Source organism: Pleurodeles waltl, chromosome 7, assembly GCF_031143425.1.
Source record: "Pleurodeles waltl isolate 20211129_DDA chromosome 7, aPleWal1.hap1.20221129, whole genome shotgun sequence".
In the NCBI taxonomy this organism is placed as follows: Eukaryota; Metazoa; Chordata; class Amphibia; order Caudata; family Salamandridae; genus Pleurodeles; species Pleurodeles waltl.
The window spans coordinates 1121487095-1121500995 of NC_090446.1; the positions used below are offsets into that span (position 1 = coordinate 1121487095).

The 13901-nt window shown below is 39.8% G+C and overlaps 4 non-coding genes across 4 annotated transcripts; all 4 read right to left on the reverse strand.

The window, feature by feature from the left end:
* Positions 1-1753: 1753 nt before the first annotated feature.
* TRNAR-CCU (transfer RNA arginine (anticodon CCU)) lies at positions 1754-1826 on the reverse strand. Its single transcript has one exon. It is a non-coding gene; the product is annotated as a tRNA-Arg (tRNA).
* A 2206-nt stretch (positions 1827-4032) lies between these two features.
* Positions 4033-4105, reverse strand: TRNAR-CCU (transfer RNA arginine (anticodon CCU)). The gene has a single exon. It is a non-coding gene; the product is annotated as a tRNA-Arg (tRNA).
* A 2206-nt stretch (positions 4106-6311) lies between these two features.
* Positions 6312-6384, reverse strand: TRNAR-CCU (transfer RNA arginine (anticodon CCU)). The gene has a single exon. It is a non-coding gene; the product is annotated as a tRNA-Arg (tRNA).
* Positions 6385-13153: 6769 nt separating this feature from the next.
* On the reverse strand, positions 13154-13226 carry TRNAR-CCU (transfer RNA arginine (anticodon CCU)). Its single transcript has one exon. It is a non-coding gene; the product is annotated as a tRNA-Arg (tRNA).
* Positions 13227-13901: the final 675 nt, after the last annotated feature.

A 13901-nucleotide genomic window follows, 5' to 3' on the forward strand; every position in this document is an offset into this window, starting at 1 on the left:
GACTCTATCTGCATATTTACACATCATTTTTAATATGACTCAGAAATGTCATGCCTTTTTTTGAACAAATTATTACATGGTTTGTGAGAACGTCTAATTCAGCACTACAGCTTCTGCTTTCATTCTCCATGCCTGAAAACATAATCTTCCATATGAAACAAGAAAAGACTAGGAATTTTTTGTTTTTTTTTAGTGATGGCATTGAAATGTGCAGTAAGAAATAAAGTACCTTTGTCATACATAAAAAGGATAACGCAAGTCACCTCCGAGTTCATTCACCCCACAGAGGAATTCTGTCTTCACCCACTTTCCTCTATGTGATGACTAAGCTACTCCACAACTTGCAATACCTTTACAACATACGACAGGGTGTGTTTTATCCCACACATCCATTCAAACATATATCTTTTCTGCTCAGACATAAAACAAGCACATTTCTCCATTCCTATCCAAGCAGTGGAGAAAATGCTCTACTGTGGTACTTGAACAAGTGGCGGAGTAAAGTTTGTTGGAATTGGTTATTTTATCAGCACGCTTCAGTGCTAATGTTGTTAAGAAGGAAGACCCTTAGGAAACTAGATAAACATCTCCAAAATACATCTTCTTCCACCCCGAAAGAACTCAAACCCACAATCCCTTTGTGAGTATTTGACTGCCTTACCCATTAGGCCAATGGGGTTGCACATGAGTGCTGTTAACCAATAGCTACAAACACTTTCTAAAAATACGACACATATTCTACATGTTTGTCGCTCACACTCAGGTATAAAAGAAGTTCATATCACCTTTAAAAAGTCCCCAGCTGTGGTGATTAAAGTTTGAAATGGCTGCATTTAAGGGAATTAGTTAATCCATCATGCTTCAGTCCCACTGTTCTTACGAGTGAAGGACCTGGTGTGGCAGACTCCTACGATATAATTTGGCCATCTTGTTTGTTCACAATATATGCACTCTTAAGGGAACAAGAGGTAGTACTAACAAAGTATTACAATCTGCGCCAAATGTATGCTCTAGGTTTGGAAAATTAGAATTGGGCAAGGCTAAAACTAAACGTCTGCCTTGGCCCTTAGTTGGCATGACAAATTTTCAAAATAGAGAGAGGACAAGCATCCCAGGCAGTGTCCCAATATCTCTCTAATGTCCTTGTTGAAACCAAAGGTTGTTAAACAGGACATACAATCTACATCAACTAAAAGCAGACAAGTAAAGCTGCCTTTCACAGGTGTCCCATCAACCTCTCAGTCTAACAACACCCCGGGAGTTTTGAAAAATCTATTTACCTGCCATCATTGAAACACCACCCTGCCCTCCCTAAACTCAGTTTGGTTTCTAAGACTAGGGGCCCAGCGATAGTAGCATAAAATAGGGTGCACTGTCTTCCCATCTGCTGCACTTTTTTCGAGAAATACTTCTTTATCAACATAGCAGTTTCACATGGTATTTTTAATTATTCAACAGTTTATACATTCAAGTGGTGAAATAAGTGCATGTTTTAATGCTAAATGGGAGACTGCCTGCGAGTGCTATCCAAAGGAGGACATAAAAAATGTCTAGCCAGAAAGGTGGGTTGAAATCCCATTCTCCAGACTGGGCCCAAGAGTAGGATATGTAGGCAAATGTTTTTGAGTTCCAGCACTTGTGTTTTGAAGGTAGATTGATGTTCCATAGCTGCAAAGTCTATGTAAAGCAAGGGCTGAATTGTGTGGTTTGTGCTTTGAAAATGTAAAAGTCAAGAGCTGAATGTACAGAGTTTCACCCCAGATGGGACTTGAACCCACAATCCCTGGCTTAGGAGGCCAGTGCCTTATCCATTAGGCCACTGGGGCCACGTTGATACTGCTCTCCCCTGTCCTCCAAATACAAGATCCACTCCCTATCATGTGGTCTCTACCGCAGTTTAAGTCTATGGAATCACTTATACAATACATTCACAACAAGCAATCCATGGATAACTCCCCTCTCTTTAAAGTCCTTACAACTATTCAAATATCTAATATACCCTCACCTGGAAGAACAATACAATGCGGACGCTAAACTCTCCTAACTTCACTTCACATGTCACAACAAAATGCCCACTGCTCGAGCCAGCAGGAAACATCAAGGCAGCTCAAGGAATACAACTGCACTTGCAGTTCTAACAACATCAACCCGAACTAGCATTTCCTTCTTCTGATATACATATTTATAGAGAGATTTTTAATGATCGGTGCTTAGCAGAAAGGAGATACTTATGGCAAAAGGTTTACTTTTTGCACACTGTAGATCATTACTGGAAAGATAGACTCTATCTGCATATTTACACATCATTTTTAATATGACTCAGAAATGTCATGCCGTTTTTTGAACAAATTATTACATGGTTTGTGAGAACGTCTAATTCAACACTACAGCTTCTGCTTTCATTCTCCATGCCTGAAAACATAATCTTCCATATGAAACAACAAAAGACTAGGAATTTTTTGTTTTTTTTTAGTGATGGCATTGAAATGTGCAGTAAGAAATAATGTACCTTTGTCATACATAAAAAGGATAACGCAAGTCACCTCCGAGTTCATTCACCCCACAGAGGAATTCTTTCTTCACCCACTTTCCTCTATGTGATCACTAAGCTACTCGACAACTTGCAATACCTTTACAACATATGACAGGGTGTGTTTTATCCCACACATCCATTCAAACATATATCTTTTCTGCTCAGACATAAAACAAGCACATTTCTCCATTCCTATCCTAGCAGTGGAGAAACTGCTCTACTGTGGTACTTGAACAAGTGGCGGAGTAAAGTTTGTTGGAATTGGTTATTTTATCAGCACGCTTCCGTGCTAATGTTGTTAATAAGGAAGACCCTTAGGAAACTATATAAACATCTCCAAAATACATCTTCTTCCACCCCAGAAAGAACTCAAACCCACAATCCCTTTGTGAGTATTTGACTGCCTTAGAATTAGGCCAACGGGTTGCACAGGAGTGCTGTTAACCAATAGCTACAAACACTTTCTAAAAATACGACACATATTCTACATGTTTGTCGCTCCCACTCAGGTATAAAAGAAGTTCATATCACCTTTAAAGAGTCCCCAGCTGTGGTGATTAAAGTTTGAAATGGCTGCATTTAAGGGAACTAGTTAATCCATCATGCTTCAGTCCCACTGTTCTTACGAGTGAAGGACCTGGTGTGGCAGACTCCTACGATATAATTTGGCCATCTTGTTTGTTCACAATATATGCACTCTTAAGGGAACAACAGGTAGTACTAACAAAGTATTACAATCTGCGCTAAATGTATGCTCTAGGTTTGGAAAATTAGAGTTGGGCAAGGCTAAAACTAAACGTCTGCCTTGGCCCTTAGTTGGCATGGCAAATTTTCAAAATAGAGAGAGGACAAGCATCCCAGGCAGTGTCCCAATATCTCTCTAATGTCCTTGTTGAAACCAAAGGTTGTTAAACAGGACATACAATCTACATCAACTAAAAGCAGACAAGTAAAGCTGCCTTTCACAGGTGTCCCATCAACTTCTCAGTCTAACAACACCCCGGGTGTTTTGAAAAATCTATTTAACTGCCATCATTGAAACACCACCCTGCCCTCCCTAAACTCAGTTTGATTTCTAAGACTAGGGGCCCAGCGATAGTAGCATAAAATAGGGTGCACTGTCTTCCCATCTGCTGCACTTTTTTCGAAAAATACTTCTTTATCAACATAGCAGTTTCACATGGTATTTTTAATTATTCAACAGTTTATACATTCAAGTGGTGAAATAAGTACATGTTTTAATGCTAAATGGGAGACTGCCTGCGAGTGCTATCCAAAGGAGGACATGAAAAATGTCTAGCCAGAAAGGTGGGTTGAAATCCCATTCTCCAGACTGGGCCCAAGAGTAGGATATGTAGGCAAATGTTTTTGAGTTCCAGCACTTGTGTTTTGAAGGTAGATTGATGTTCCATAGCTCCAAAGTCTATGTAAAGCAAGGGCTGAATTGTGTGGTTTGTGCTTTGAAAATCTAAAAGTCAAGAGCTGAATGTACAGAGTTTCACCCCAGATGGGACTTGAACCCACAATCCCTGGCTTAGGAGGCCAGTGCCTTATCCATTAGGCCACTGGGGCCATGTTGATACTCCTCTCCCCTGTCTTCCAAATACAAGATCCACTCCCTATCATGTGGTCTCTACCGCAGTTTAAGTCTATGGAATCACTTATACAATACATTCACAACAAGCAATCCATGGATAACTCCCCTCTCTTTAAAGTCCTTACAACTATTCAAATATCTAATATACCCTCACCTGGAAGAACAATACAATGCGGACGCTAAACTCTCCTAACTTCACTTCACATGTCACAACAAAATGCCCACTGCTCGAGCCAGCAGGAAACATCAAGGCAGCTCAAGGAATACAACTGCACTTGCAGTTCTAACAACATCAACCCGAACTAGCATTTCCTTCTTCTGATATACATATTTATAGAGAGATTTTTAATGATCGGTGCTTAGCAGAAAGGAGATACTTATGGCAAAAGGTTTACTTTTTGCACACTGTAGATCATTACTGGAAAGATAGACTCTATCTGTATATTTACACATCATTTTTAATATGACTCAGAAATGTCATGCCGTTTTTTGAACAAATTATTACATGGTTTGTGAGAACGTCTAATTCAACATTACAGCTTCTGCTTTCATTCTCCATGCCTGAAAACATAATCTTCCATATGAAACAACAAAAGACTAGGAATTTTTTTTTTTTTTTTAGTGATGGCATTGAAATGTGCAGTAAGAAATAATGTACCTTTGTCAAATATAAAAAGGATAACGCAAGTCACCTCCGAGTTCATTCACCCCACAGAGGAATTCTGTCTTCACCCACTTTCCTCTATGTGATCACTAAGCTACTCGACAACTTGCAATACCTTTACAACATATGACAGGGTGTGTTTTATCCCACACATCCATTCAAACATATATCTTTTCTGCTCAGACATAAAACAAGCACATTTCTCCATTCCTATCCTAGCAGTGGAGAAACTGCTCTACTGTGGTACTTGAACAGGTGGCGGAGTAAAGTTTGTTGGAATTGGTTATTTTATCAGCACGCTTCCGTGCTAATGTTGTTAATAAGGAAGACCCTTAGGAAACTATATAAACATCTCCAAAATACATCTTCTTCCACCCCAGAAAGAACTCAAACCCACAATCCCTTTGTGAGTATTTGACTGCCTTAGAATTAGGCCAACGGGTTGCACAGGAGTGCTGTTAACCAATAGCTACAAACACTTTCTAAAAATACGACACATATTCTACATGTTTGTCGCTCCCACTCAGGTATAAAAGAAGTTCATATCACCTTTAAAGAGTCCCCAGCTGTGGTGATTAAAGTTTGAAATGGCTGCATTTAAGGGAACTAGTTAATCCATCATGCTTCAGTCCCACTGTTCTTACGAGTGAAGGACCTGGTGTGGCAGACTCCTACGATATAATTTGGCCATCTTGTTTGTTCACAATATATGCACTCTTAAGGGAACAACAGGTAGTACTAACAAAGTATTACAATCTGCGCTAAATGTATGTTCTAGGTTTGGAAAATTAGAGTTGGGCAAGGCTAAAACTAAACGTCTGCCTTGGCCCTTAGTTGGCATGGCAAATTTTCAAAATAGAGAGAGGACAAGCATCCCAGGCAGTGTCCCAATATCTCTCTAATGTCCTTGTTGAAACCAAAGGTTGTTAAACAGGACATACAATCTACATCAACTAAAAGCAGACAAGTAAAGCTGCCTTTCACAGGTGTCCCATCAACTTCTCAGTCTAACAACACCCCGGGTGTTTTGAAAAATCTATTTAACTGCCATCATTGAAACACCACCCTGCCCTCCCTAAACTCAGTTTGATTTCTAAGACTAGGGGCCCAGCGATAGTAGCATAAAATAGGGTGCACTGTCTTCCCATCTGCTGCACTTTTTTTGAAAAATACTTCTTTATCAACATAGCAGTTTCACATGGTATTTTTAATTATTCAACAGTTTATACATTCAAGTGGTGAAATAAGTACATGTTTTAATGCTAAATGGGAGACTGCCTGCGAGTGCTATCCAAAGGAGGACATAAAAAATGTCTAGCCAGAAAGGTGGGTTGAAATCCCATTCTCCAGACTGGGCCCAAGAGTAGGATATGTAGGCAAATGTTTTTGAGTTCCAGCACTTGTGTTTTGAAGGTAGATTGATGTTCCATAGCTCCAAAGTCTATGTAAAGCAAGGGCTGAATTGTGTGGTTTGTGCTTTGAAAATCTAAAAGTCAAGAGCTGAATGTACAGAGTTTCACCCCAGATGGGACTTGAACCCACAATCCCTGGCTTAGGACGCCAGTGCCTTATCCATTAGGCCACTGGGGCCATGTTGATACTCCTCTCCCCTGTCTTCCAAATACAAGATCCACTCCCTATCATGTGGTCTCTACCGCAGTTTAAGTCTATGGAATCACTTATACAATACATTCACAACAAGCAATCCATGGATAACTCCCCTCTCTTTAAAGTCCTTACAACTATTCAAATATCTAATATACCCTCACCTGGAAGAACAACACAATGCGGACGCTAAACTCTCCTAACTTCACTTCACATGTCACAACAAAATGCCCACTGCTCGAGCCAGCAGGAAACATCAAGGCAGCTCAAGGAATACAACTGCACTTGCAGTTCTAACAACATCAACCCGAACTAACATTTCCTTCTTCTGATATACATATTTATAGAGAGATTTTTAATGATCGGTGCTTAGCAGAAAGGAGATACTTATGGCAAAAGGTTTACTTTTTGCACACTGTAGATCATTACTGGAAAGATAGACTCTATCTGCATATTTACACATCATTTTTAATATGACTCAGAAATGTCATGCCTTTTTTTGAACAAATTATTACATGGTTTGTGAGAACGTCTAATTCAGCACTACAGCTTCTACTTTCATTCTCCATGCCTGAAAACATAATCTTCCATATGAAACAACAAAAGACTAGGATTTTTTTGTTTTTTTTGAGTGATGGCATTGAAATGTGCAGTAAGAAATAAAGTACCTTTGTCATACATAAAAAGGATAACACAAGTCACCTCCGAGTTCATTCACCCCACAGAGGAATTCTGTCTTCACCCACTTTCCTCTATGTGATCACGAAGCTACTCCACAACGTGCAATACCTTTACAACATACGACAGGGTATGTTTTATCCCATACATCCATTCAAACATATATCTTTTCTGCTCAGACATAAAACAAGCACATTTCTCCATTCCTATCCTAGCAGTGGAGAAAATGCTCTACTGTGGTACTTGAACAAGTGGCGGAGTAAAGTTTGTTGGAATTGGTTATTTTATCAGCACGCTTCAGTGCTAATGTTGTTAAGAAGGAAGACCCTTAGGAAACTAGATAAACATCTCCAAAATACATCTTCTTCCAACCCAGAAAGAACTCAAACCCACAATCCCTTTGTGAGTATTTGACTGCCTTACCATTAGGCCAACGGGGTTGCACAGGAGTGCTGTTAACCAATAGGTACAAACACTTTCTAAAAATACGACACATATTCTACATGTTTGTCGCTCCCACTCAGGTATAAAAGAAGTTCATATCACCTTTAAAGAGTCCCCAGCTGTGGTGATTAAAGTTTGAAATGGCTGCATTTAAGGGAACTAGTTAATCCATCATGCTTCAGTCCCACTGTTCTTACGAGTGAAGGACCTGGTGTGGCAGACTCCTAAGATATAATTTGTCCATCTTGTTTGTTCACAATATATGCACTCTTAAGGGAACAACAGGTAGTACTAACAAAGTATTACAATCTGCGCCAAATGTATGCTCTAGGTTTGGAAAATTAGAGTTGGGCAAGTCTAAAACTAAACGTCTGCCTTGGCCCTTAGTTGGCATGGCACATTTTCAAAATAGAGAGAGGACAAGCATCCCAGGCAGTGTCCCAATATCTCTCTAATGTCCTTGTTGAAACCAAAGGTTGTAAAACAGGACATACAATCTACATCAACTAAAAGCAGGCAAGTAAAGCTGCCTTTCACAGGTGTCCCATCAACTTCTCAGTCTAACAACACCCCGGGTGTTTTGAAAAATCTATTTAACTGCCATCATTGAAACACCACCCTGCCCTCCCTAAACTCAATTTGGTTTCTAAGACTAGGGGCCCAGCGATAAAAGCATAAAATAGGGTGCACTGTCTTCCCATCTGCTGCACTTTTTTCGAGAAATACTTCTTTATCAACATAGCAGTTTCACATGGTATTTTTAATTATTCAACAGTTTATACATTCAAGTGGTGAAATAAGTGCATGTTTTAATGCTAAATGGGAGACTGCCTGTGAGTGCTATCCAAAGGAGGACATAAAAAATGTCTAGCCAGAAAGGTGGGTTGAAATCCCATTCTCCATACTGGGCCCAAGAGTAGGATATGTAGGCAAATGTTTTTGAGTTCCAGCACTTGTGTTTTGAAGGTAGATTGATGTTCCATAGCTGCAAAGTCTATGTAAAGCAAGGGCTGAATTGTGTGGTTTGTGCTTTGAAAATGTAAAAGTCAAGAGCTGAATGGACAGAGTTTCACCCCAGATGGGACTTGAACCCACAATCCCTGGCTTAGGAGGACAGTGCCTTATCCATTAGGCCATTGGGGCCACGTTGATACTGCTCTCCCCTGTCCTCCAAATACAAGATCCACTCCCTATCATGTGGTCTCTACTGCAGTTTAAGTCTATGGAATCACTTATACAATACATTCACAACAAGCAATCCATGGATAACGTCCCTCTCTTTAAAGTCCTTACAACTATTCAAATATCTAATATACCCTCACCTGGAAGAACAACACAATGCGGACGCTAAACTCTCCTAACTTCACTTCACATGTCACAACAAAATGCCCACTGCTCGAGCCAGCAGGAAACATCAAGGCAGCTCAAGGAATACAACTGCACTTGCAGTTCTAACAACATCAACCCGAACTAGCATTTCCTTCTTCTGATATACATATTTATAGAGAGATTTTTAATGATCGGTGCTTAGCAGAAAGGAGACACTTATGGCAAAAGGTTTACTTTTTGCACACTGTAGATCATTACTGGAAATATAGACTCTATCTGCATATTTACACATCATTTTTAATATGACTCAGAAATGTCATGCCGTTTTTTGAACAAATTATTACATGGTTTGTGAGAACGTCTAATTCAGCACTACAGCTTCTGCTTTCATTCTCCATGCCTGAAAACATAATCTTCCATATGAAACAACAAAAGACTAGGAATTTTTTGTTTTTTTTGAGTGATGGCATTGAAATGTGCAGTAAGAAATAAAGTACCTTTGTCATACATAAAAAGGATAACACAAGTCACCTCCGAGTTCATTCACCCCACAGAGGAATTCTGTCTTCACCCACTTTCCTCTATGTGATCACTAAGCTACTCCACAACTTGCAATACCTTTACAACATATGACAGGGTGTGTTTTATCCCACACATCCATTCAAACATATATCTTTTCTGCTCAGACATAAAACAAGCACATTTCTCCATTCCTATCCTAGCAGTGGAGAAACTGCTCTACTGTGGTACTTGAACAGGTGGCGGAGTAAAGTTTGTTGGAATTGGTTATTTTATCAGCACGCTTCTGTGCTAATGTTGTTAATAAGGAAGACCCTTAGGAAACTATATAAACATCTCCAAAATACATCTTCTTCCACCCCAGAAAGAACTCAAACCCACAATCCCTTTGTGAGTATTTGACTGCCTTAGAATTAGGCCAACGGGTTGCACAGGAGTGCTGTTAACCAATAGCTACAAACACTTTCTAAAAATACGACACATATTCTACATGTTTGTCGCTCCCACTCAGGTATAAAAGAAGTTCATATCACCTTTAAAGAGTCCCCAGCTGTGGTGATTAAAGTTTGAAATGGCTGCATTTAAGGGAACTAGTTAATCCATCATGCTTCAGTCCCACTGTTCTTACGAGTGAAGGACCTGGTGTGGCAGACTCCTACGATATAATTTGGCCATCTTGTTTGTTCACAATATATGCACTCTTAAGGGAACAACAGGTAGTACTAACAAAGTATTACAATCTGCGCCAAATGTATGCTCTAGGTTTGGAAAATTAGAGTTGGGCAAGGCTAAAACTAAACGTCTGCCTTGGCCCTTAGTTGGCATGGCAAATTTTCAAAATAGAGAGAGGACAAGTATCCCAGGCAGTGTCCCAATATCTCTCTAATGTCCTTGTTGAAACCAAAGGTTGTTAAACAGGACATACAATCTACATCAACTAAAAGCAGACAAGTAAAGCTGCCTTTCACAGGTGTCCCATCAACTTCTCAGTCTAACAACACCCCGGGTGTTTTGAAAAATCTATTTAACTGCCATCATTGAAACACCACCCTGCCCTCCCTAAACTCAGTTTGATTTCTAAGACTAGGGGCCCAGCGATAGTAGCATAAAATAGGGTGCACTGTCTTCCCATCTGCTGCACTTTTTTCGAAAAATACTTCTTTATCAACATAGCAGTTTCACATGGTATTTTTAATTATTCAACAGTTTATACATTCAAGTGGTGAAATAAGTACATGTTTTAATGCTAAATGGGAGACTGCCTGCGAGTGCTATCCAAAGGAGGACATAAAAAATGTCTAGCCAGAAAGGTGGGTTGAAATCCCATTCTCCAGACTGGGCCCAAGAGTAGGATATGTAGGCAAATGTTTTTGAGTTCCAGCACTTGTGTTTTGAAGGTAGATTGATGTTCCATAGCTCCAAAGTCTATGTAAAGCAAGGGCTGAATTGTGTGGTTTGTGCTTTGAAAATCTAAAAGTCAAGAGCTGAATGTACAGAGTTTCACCCCAGATGGGACTTGAACCCACAATCCCTGGCTTAGGACGCCAGTGCCTTATCCTTTAGGCCACTGGGGCCATGTTGATACTGCTCTCCCCTGTCTTCCAAATACAAGATCCACTCCCTATCATGTGGTCTCTACCGCAGTTTAAGTCTATGGAATCACTTATACAATACATTCACAACAAGCAATCCATGGATAACTCCCCTCTCTTTAAAGTCCTTACAACTATTCAAATATCTAATATACCCTCACCTGGAAGAACAACACAATGCGGACGCTAAACTCTCCTAACTTCACTTCACATGTCACAACAAAATGCCCACTGCTCGAGCCAGCAGGAAACATCAAGGCAGCTCAAGGAATACAACTGCACTTGCAGTTCTAACAACATCAACCCGAACTAACATTTCCTTCTTCTGATATACATATTTATAGAGAGATTTTTAATGATCGGTGCTTAGCAGAAAGGAGATACTTATGGCAAAAGGTTTACTTTTTGCACACTGTAGATCATTACTGGAAAGATAGACTCTATCTGCATATTTACACATCATTTTTAATATGACTCAGAAATGTCATGCCTTTTTTTGAACAAATTATTACATGGTTTGTGAGAACGTCTAATTCAGCACTACAGCTTCTGCTTTCATTCTCCATGCCTGAAAACATAATCTTCCATATGAAACAACAAAAGACTAGGAATTTTTTGTTTTTTTTTGAGTGATGGCATTGAAATGTGCAGTAAGAAATAAAGTACCTTTGTCATACATAAAAAGGATAACGCAAGTCACCTCCGAGTTCATTCACCCCACAGAGGAATTCTGTCTTCACCCACTTTCCTCTATGTGATCACTAAGCTACTCCACAACTTGCAATACCTTTACAACATACGGCAGGGTGTGTTTTATCCCACACATCCATTCAAACATATATCTTTTCTGCTCAGACATAAAACAAGCACATTTCTCCATTCCTATCCTAGCAGTGGAGAAAATGCTCTACTGTGGTACTTGAACAAGTGGCGGAGTAAAGTTTGTTGGAATTGGTTATTTTATCAGCACGCTTCAGTGCTAATGTTGTTAAGAAGGAAGACCCTTAGGAAACTAGATAAACATCTCCAAAATACATCTTCTTCCAACCCAGAAAGAACTCAAACCCACAATCCCTTTGTGAGTATTTGACTGCCTTACCCATTAGGCCAACGGGGTTGCACAGGAGTGCTGTTAACCAATAGGTACAAAACACTTTCTAAAAATACGACACATATTCTACATGTTTGTCGCTCCCACTGAGGTATAAAAGAAGTTCATATCACCTTTAAAGAGTCCCCAGCTGTGGTGATTAAAGTTTGAAATGGCTGCATTTAAGGGAACTAGTTAATCCATCATGCTTCAGTCCCACTGTTCTTACGAGTGAAGGACCTGGTGTGGCAGACTCCTACGATATAATTTGTCCATCTTGTTTGTTCACAATATATGCACTCTTAAGGGAACAACAGGTAGTACTAACAAAGTATTACAATCTGCGCCAAATGTATGCTCTAGGTTTGGAAAATTAGAGTTGGGCAAGTCTAAAACTAAACGTCTGCCTTGGCCCTTAGTTGGCATGGCACATTTTCAAAATAGAGAGAGGACAAGCATCCCAGGCAGTGTCCCAATATCTCTCTAATGTCCTTGTTGAAACCAAAGGTTGTTAAACAGGACATACAATCTACATCAACTAAAAGCAGGCAAGTAAAGCTGCCTTTCACAGGTGTCCCATCAACTTCTCAGTCTAACAACACCCCGGGTGTTTTGAAAAATCTATTTAACTGCCATCATTGAAACACCACCCTGCCCTCCCTAAACTCAGTTTGGTTTCTAAGACTAGGGGCCCAGCGATAAAAGCATAAAATAGGGTGCACTGTCTTCCCATCTGCTGCACTTTTTTCGAGAAATACTTCTTTATCAACATAGCAGTTTCACACGGTATTTTTAATTATTCAACAGTTTATACATTCAAGTGGTGAAATAAGTGCATGTTTTAATGCTAAATGGGAGACTGCCTGTGAGTGCTATCCAAAGGAGGACATAAAAAATGTCTAGCCAGAAAGGTGGGTTGAAATCCCATTCTCCAGACTGGGCCCAAGAGTAGGATATGTAGGCAAATGTTTTTGAGTTCCAGCACTTGTGTTTTGAAGGTAGATTGATGTTCCATAGCTGCAAAGTCTATGTAAAGCAAGGGCTGAATTGTGTGGTTTGTGCTTTGAAAATGTAAAAGTCAAGAGCTGAATGGACAGAGTTTCACCCCAGATGGGACTTGAACCCACAATCCCTGGCTTAGGAGGACAGTGCCTTATCCATTAGGCCACTGGGGCCACGTTGATACTGCTCTCCCCTGTCCTCCAAATGCAAGATCCACTCCCTATCATGTGGTCTCTACCGCAGTTTAAGTCTATGGAATCACTTATACAATACATTCACAACAAGCAATCCATGGATAACGTCCCTCTCTTTAAAGTCCTTACAACTATTCAAATATCTAATATACCCTCACCTGGAAGAACAACACAATGCGGACGCTAAACTCTCCTAACTTCACTTCACATGTCACAACAAAATGCCCACTGCTCGAGCCAGCAGGAAACATCAAGGCAGCTCAAGGAATACAACTGCACTTGCAGTTCTAACAACATCAACCCGAACTAGCATTTCCTTCTTCTGATATACATATTTATAGAGAGATTTTTAATGATCGGTGCTTAGCAGAAAGGAGATACTTATGGCAAAAGGTTTACTTTTTGCACACTGTAGATCATTACTGGAAAGATAGACTCTATCTGCATATTTACACATCATTTTTAATATGACTCAGAAATGTCATGCCGTTTTTTGAACAAATTATTACATGGTTTGTGAGAACGTCTAATTCAGCACTACAGCTTCTGCTTTCATTCTCCATGCCTGAAAACATAATCTTCCATGTGAAACAACAAAAGACTAGGAATTTTTTGTTTTTTTTTAGTGATGGCATTGAAATGTGCAGTAAGAAA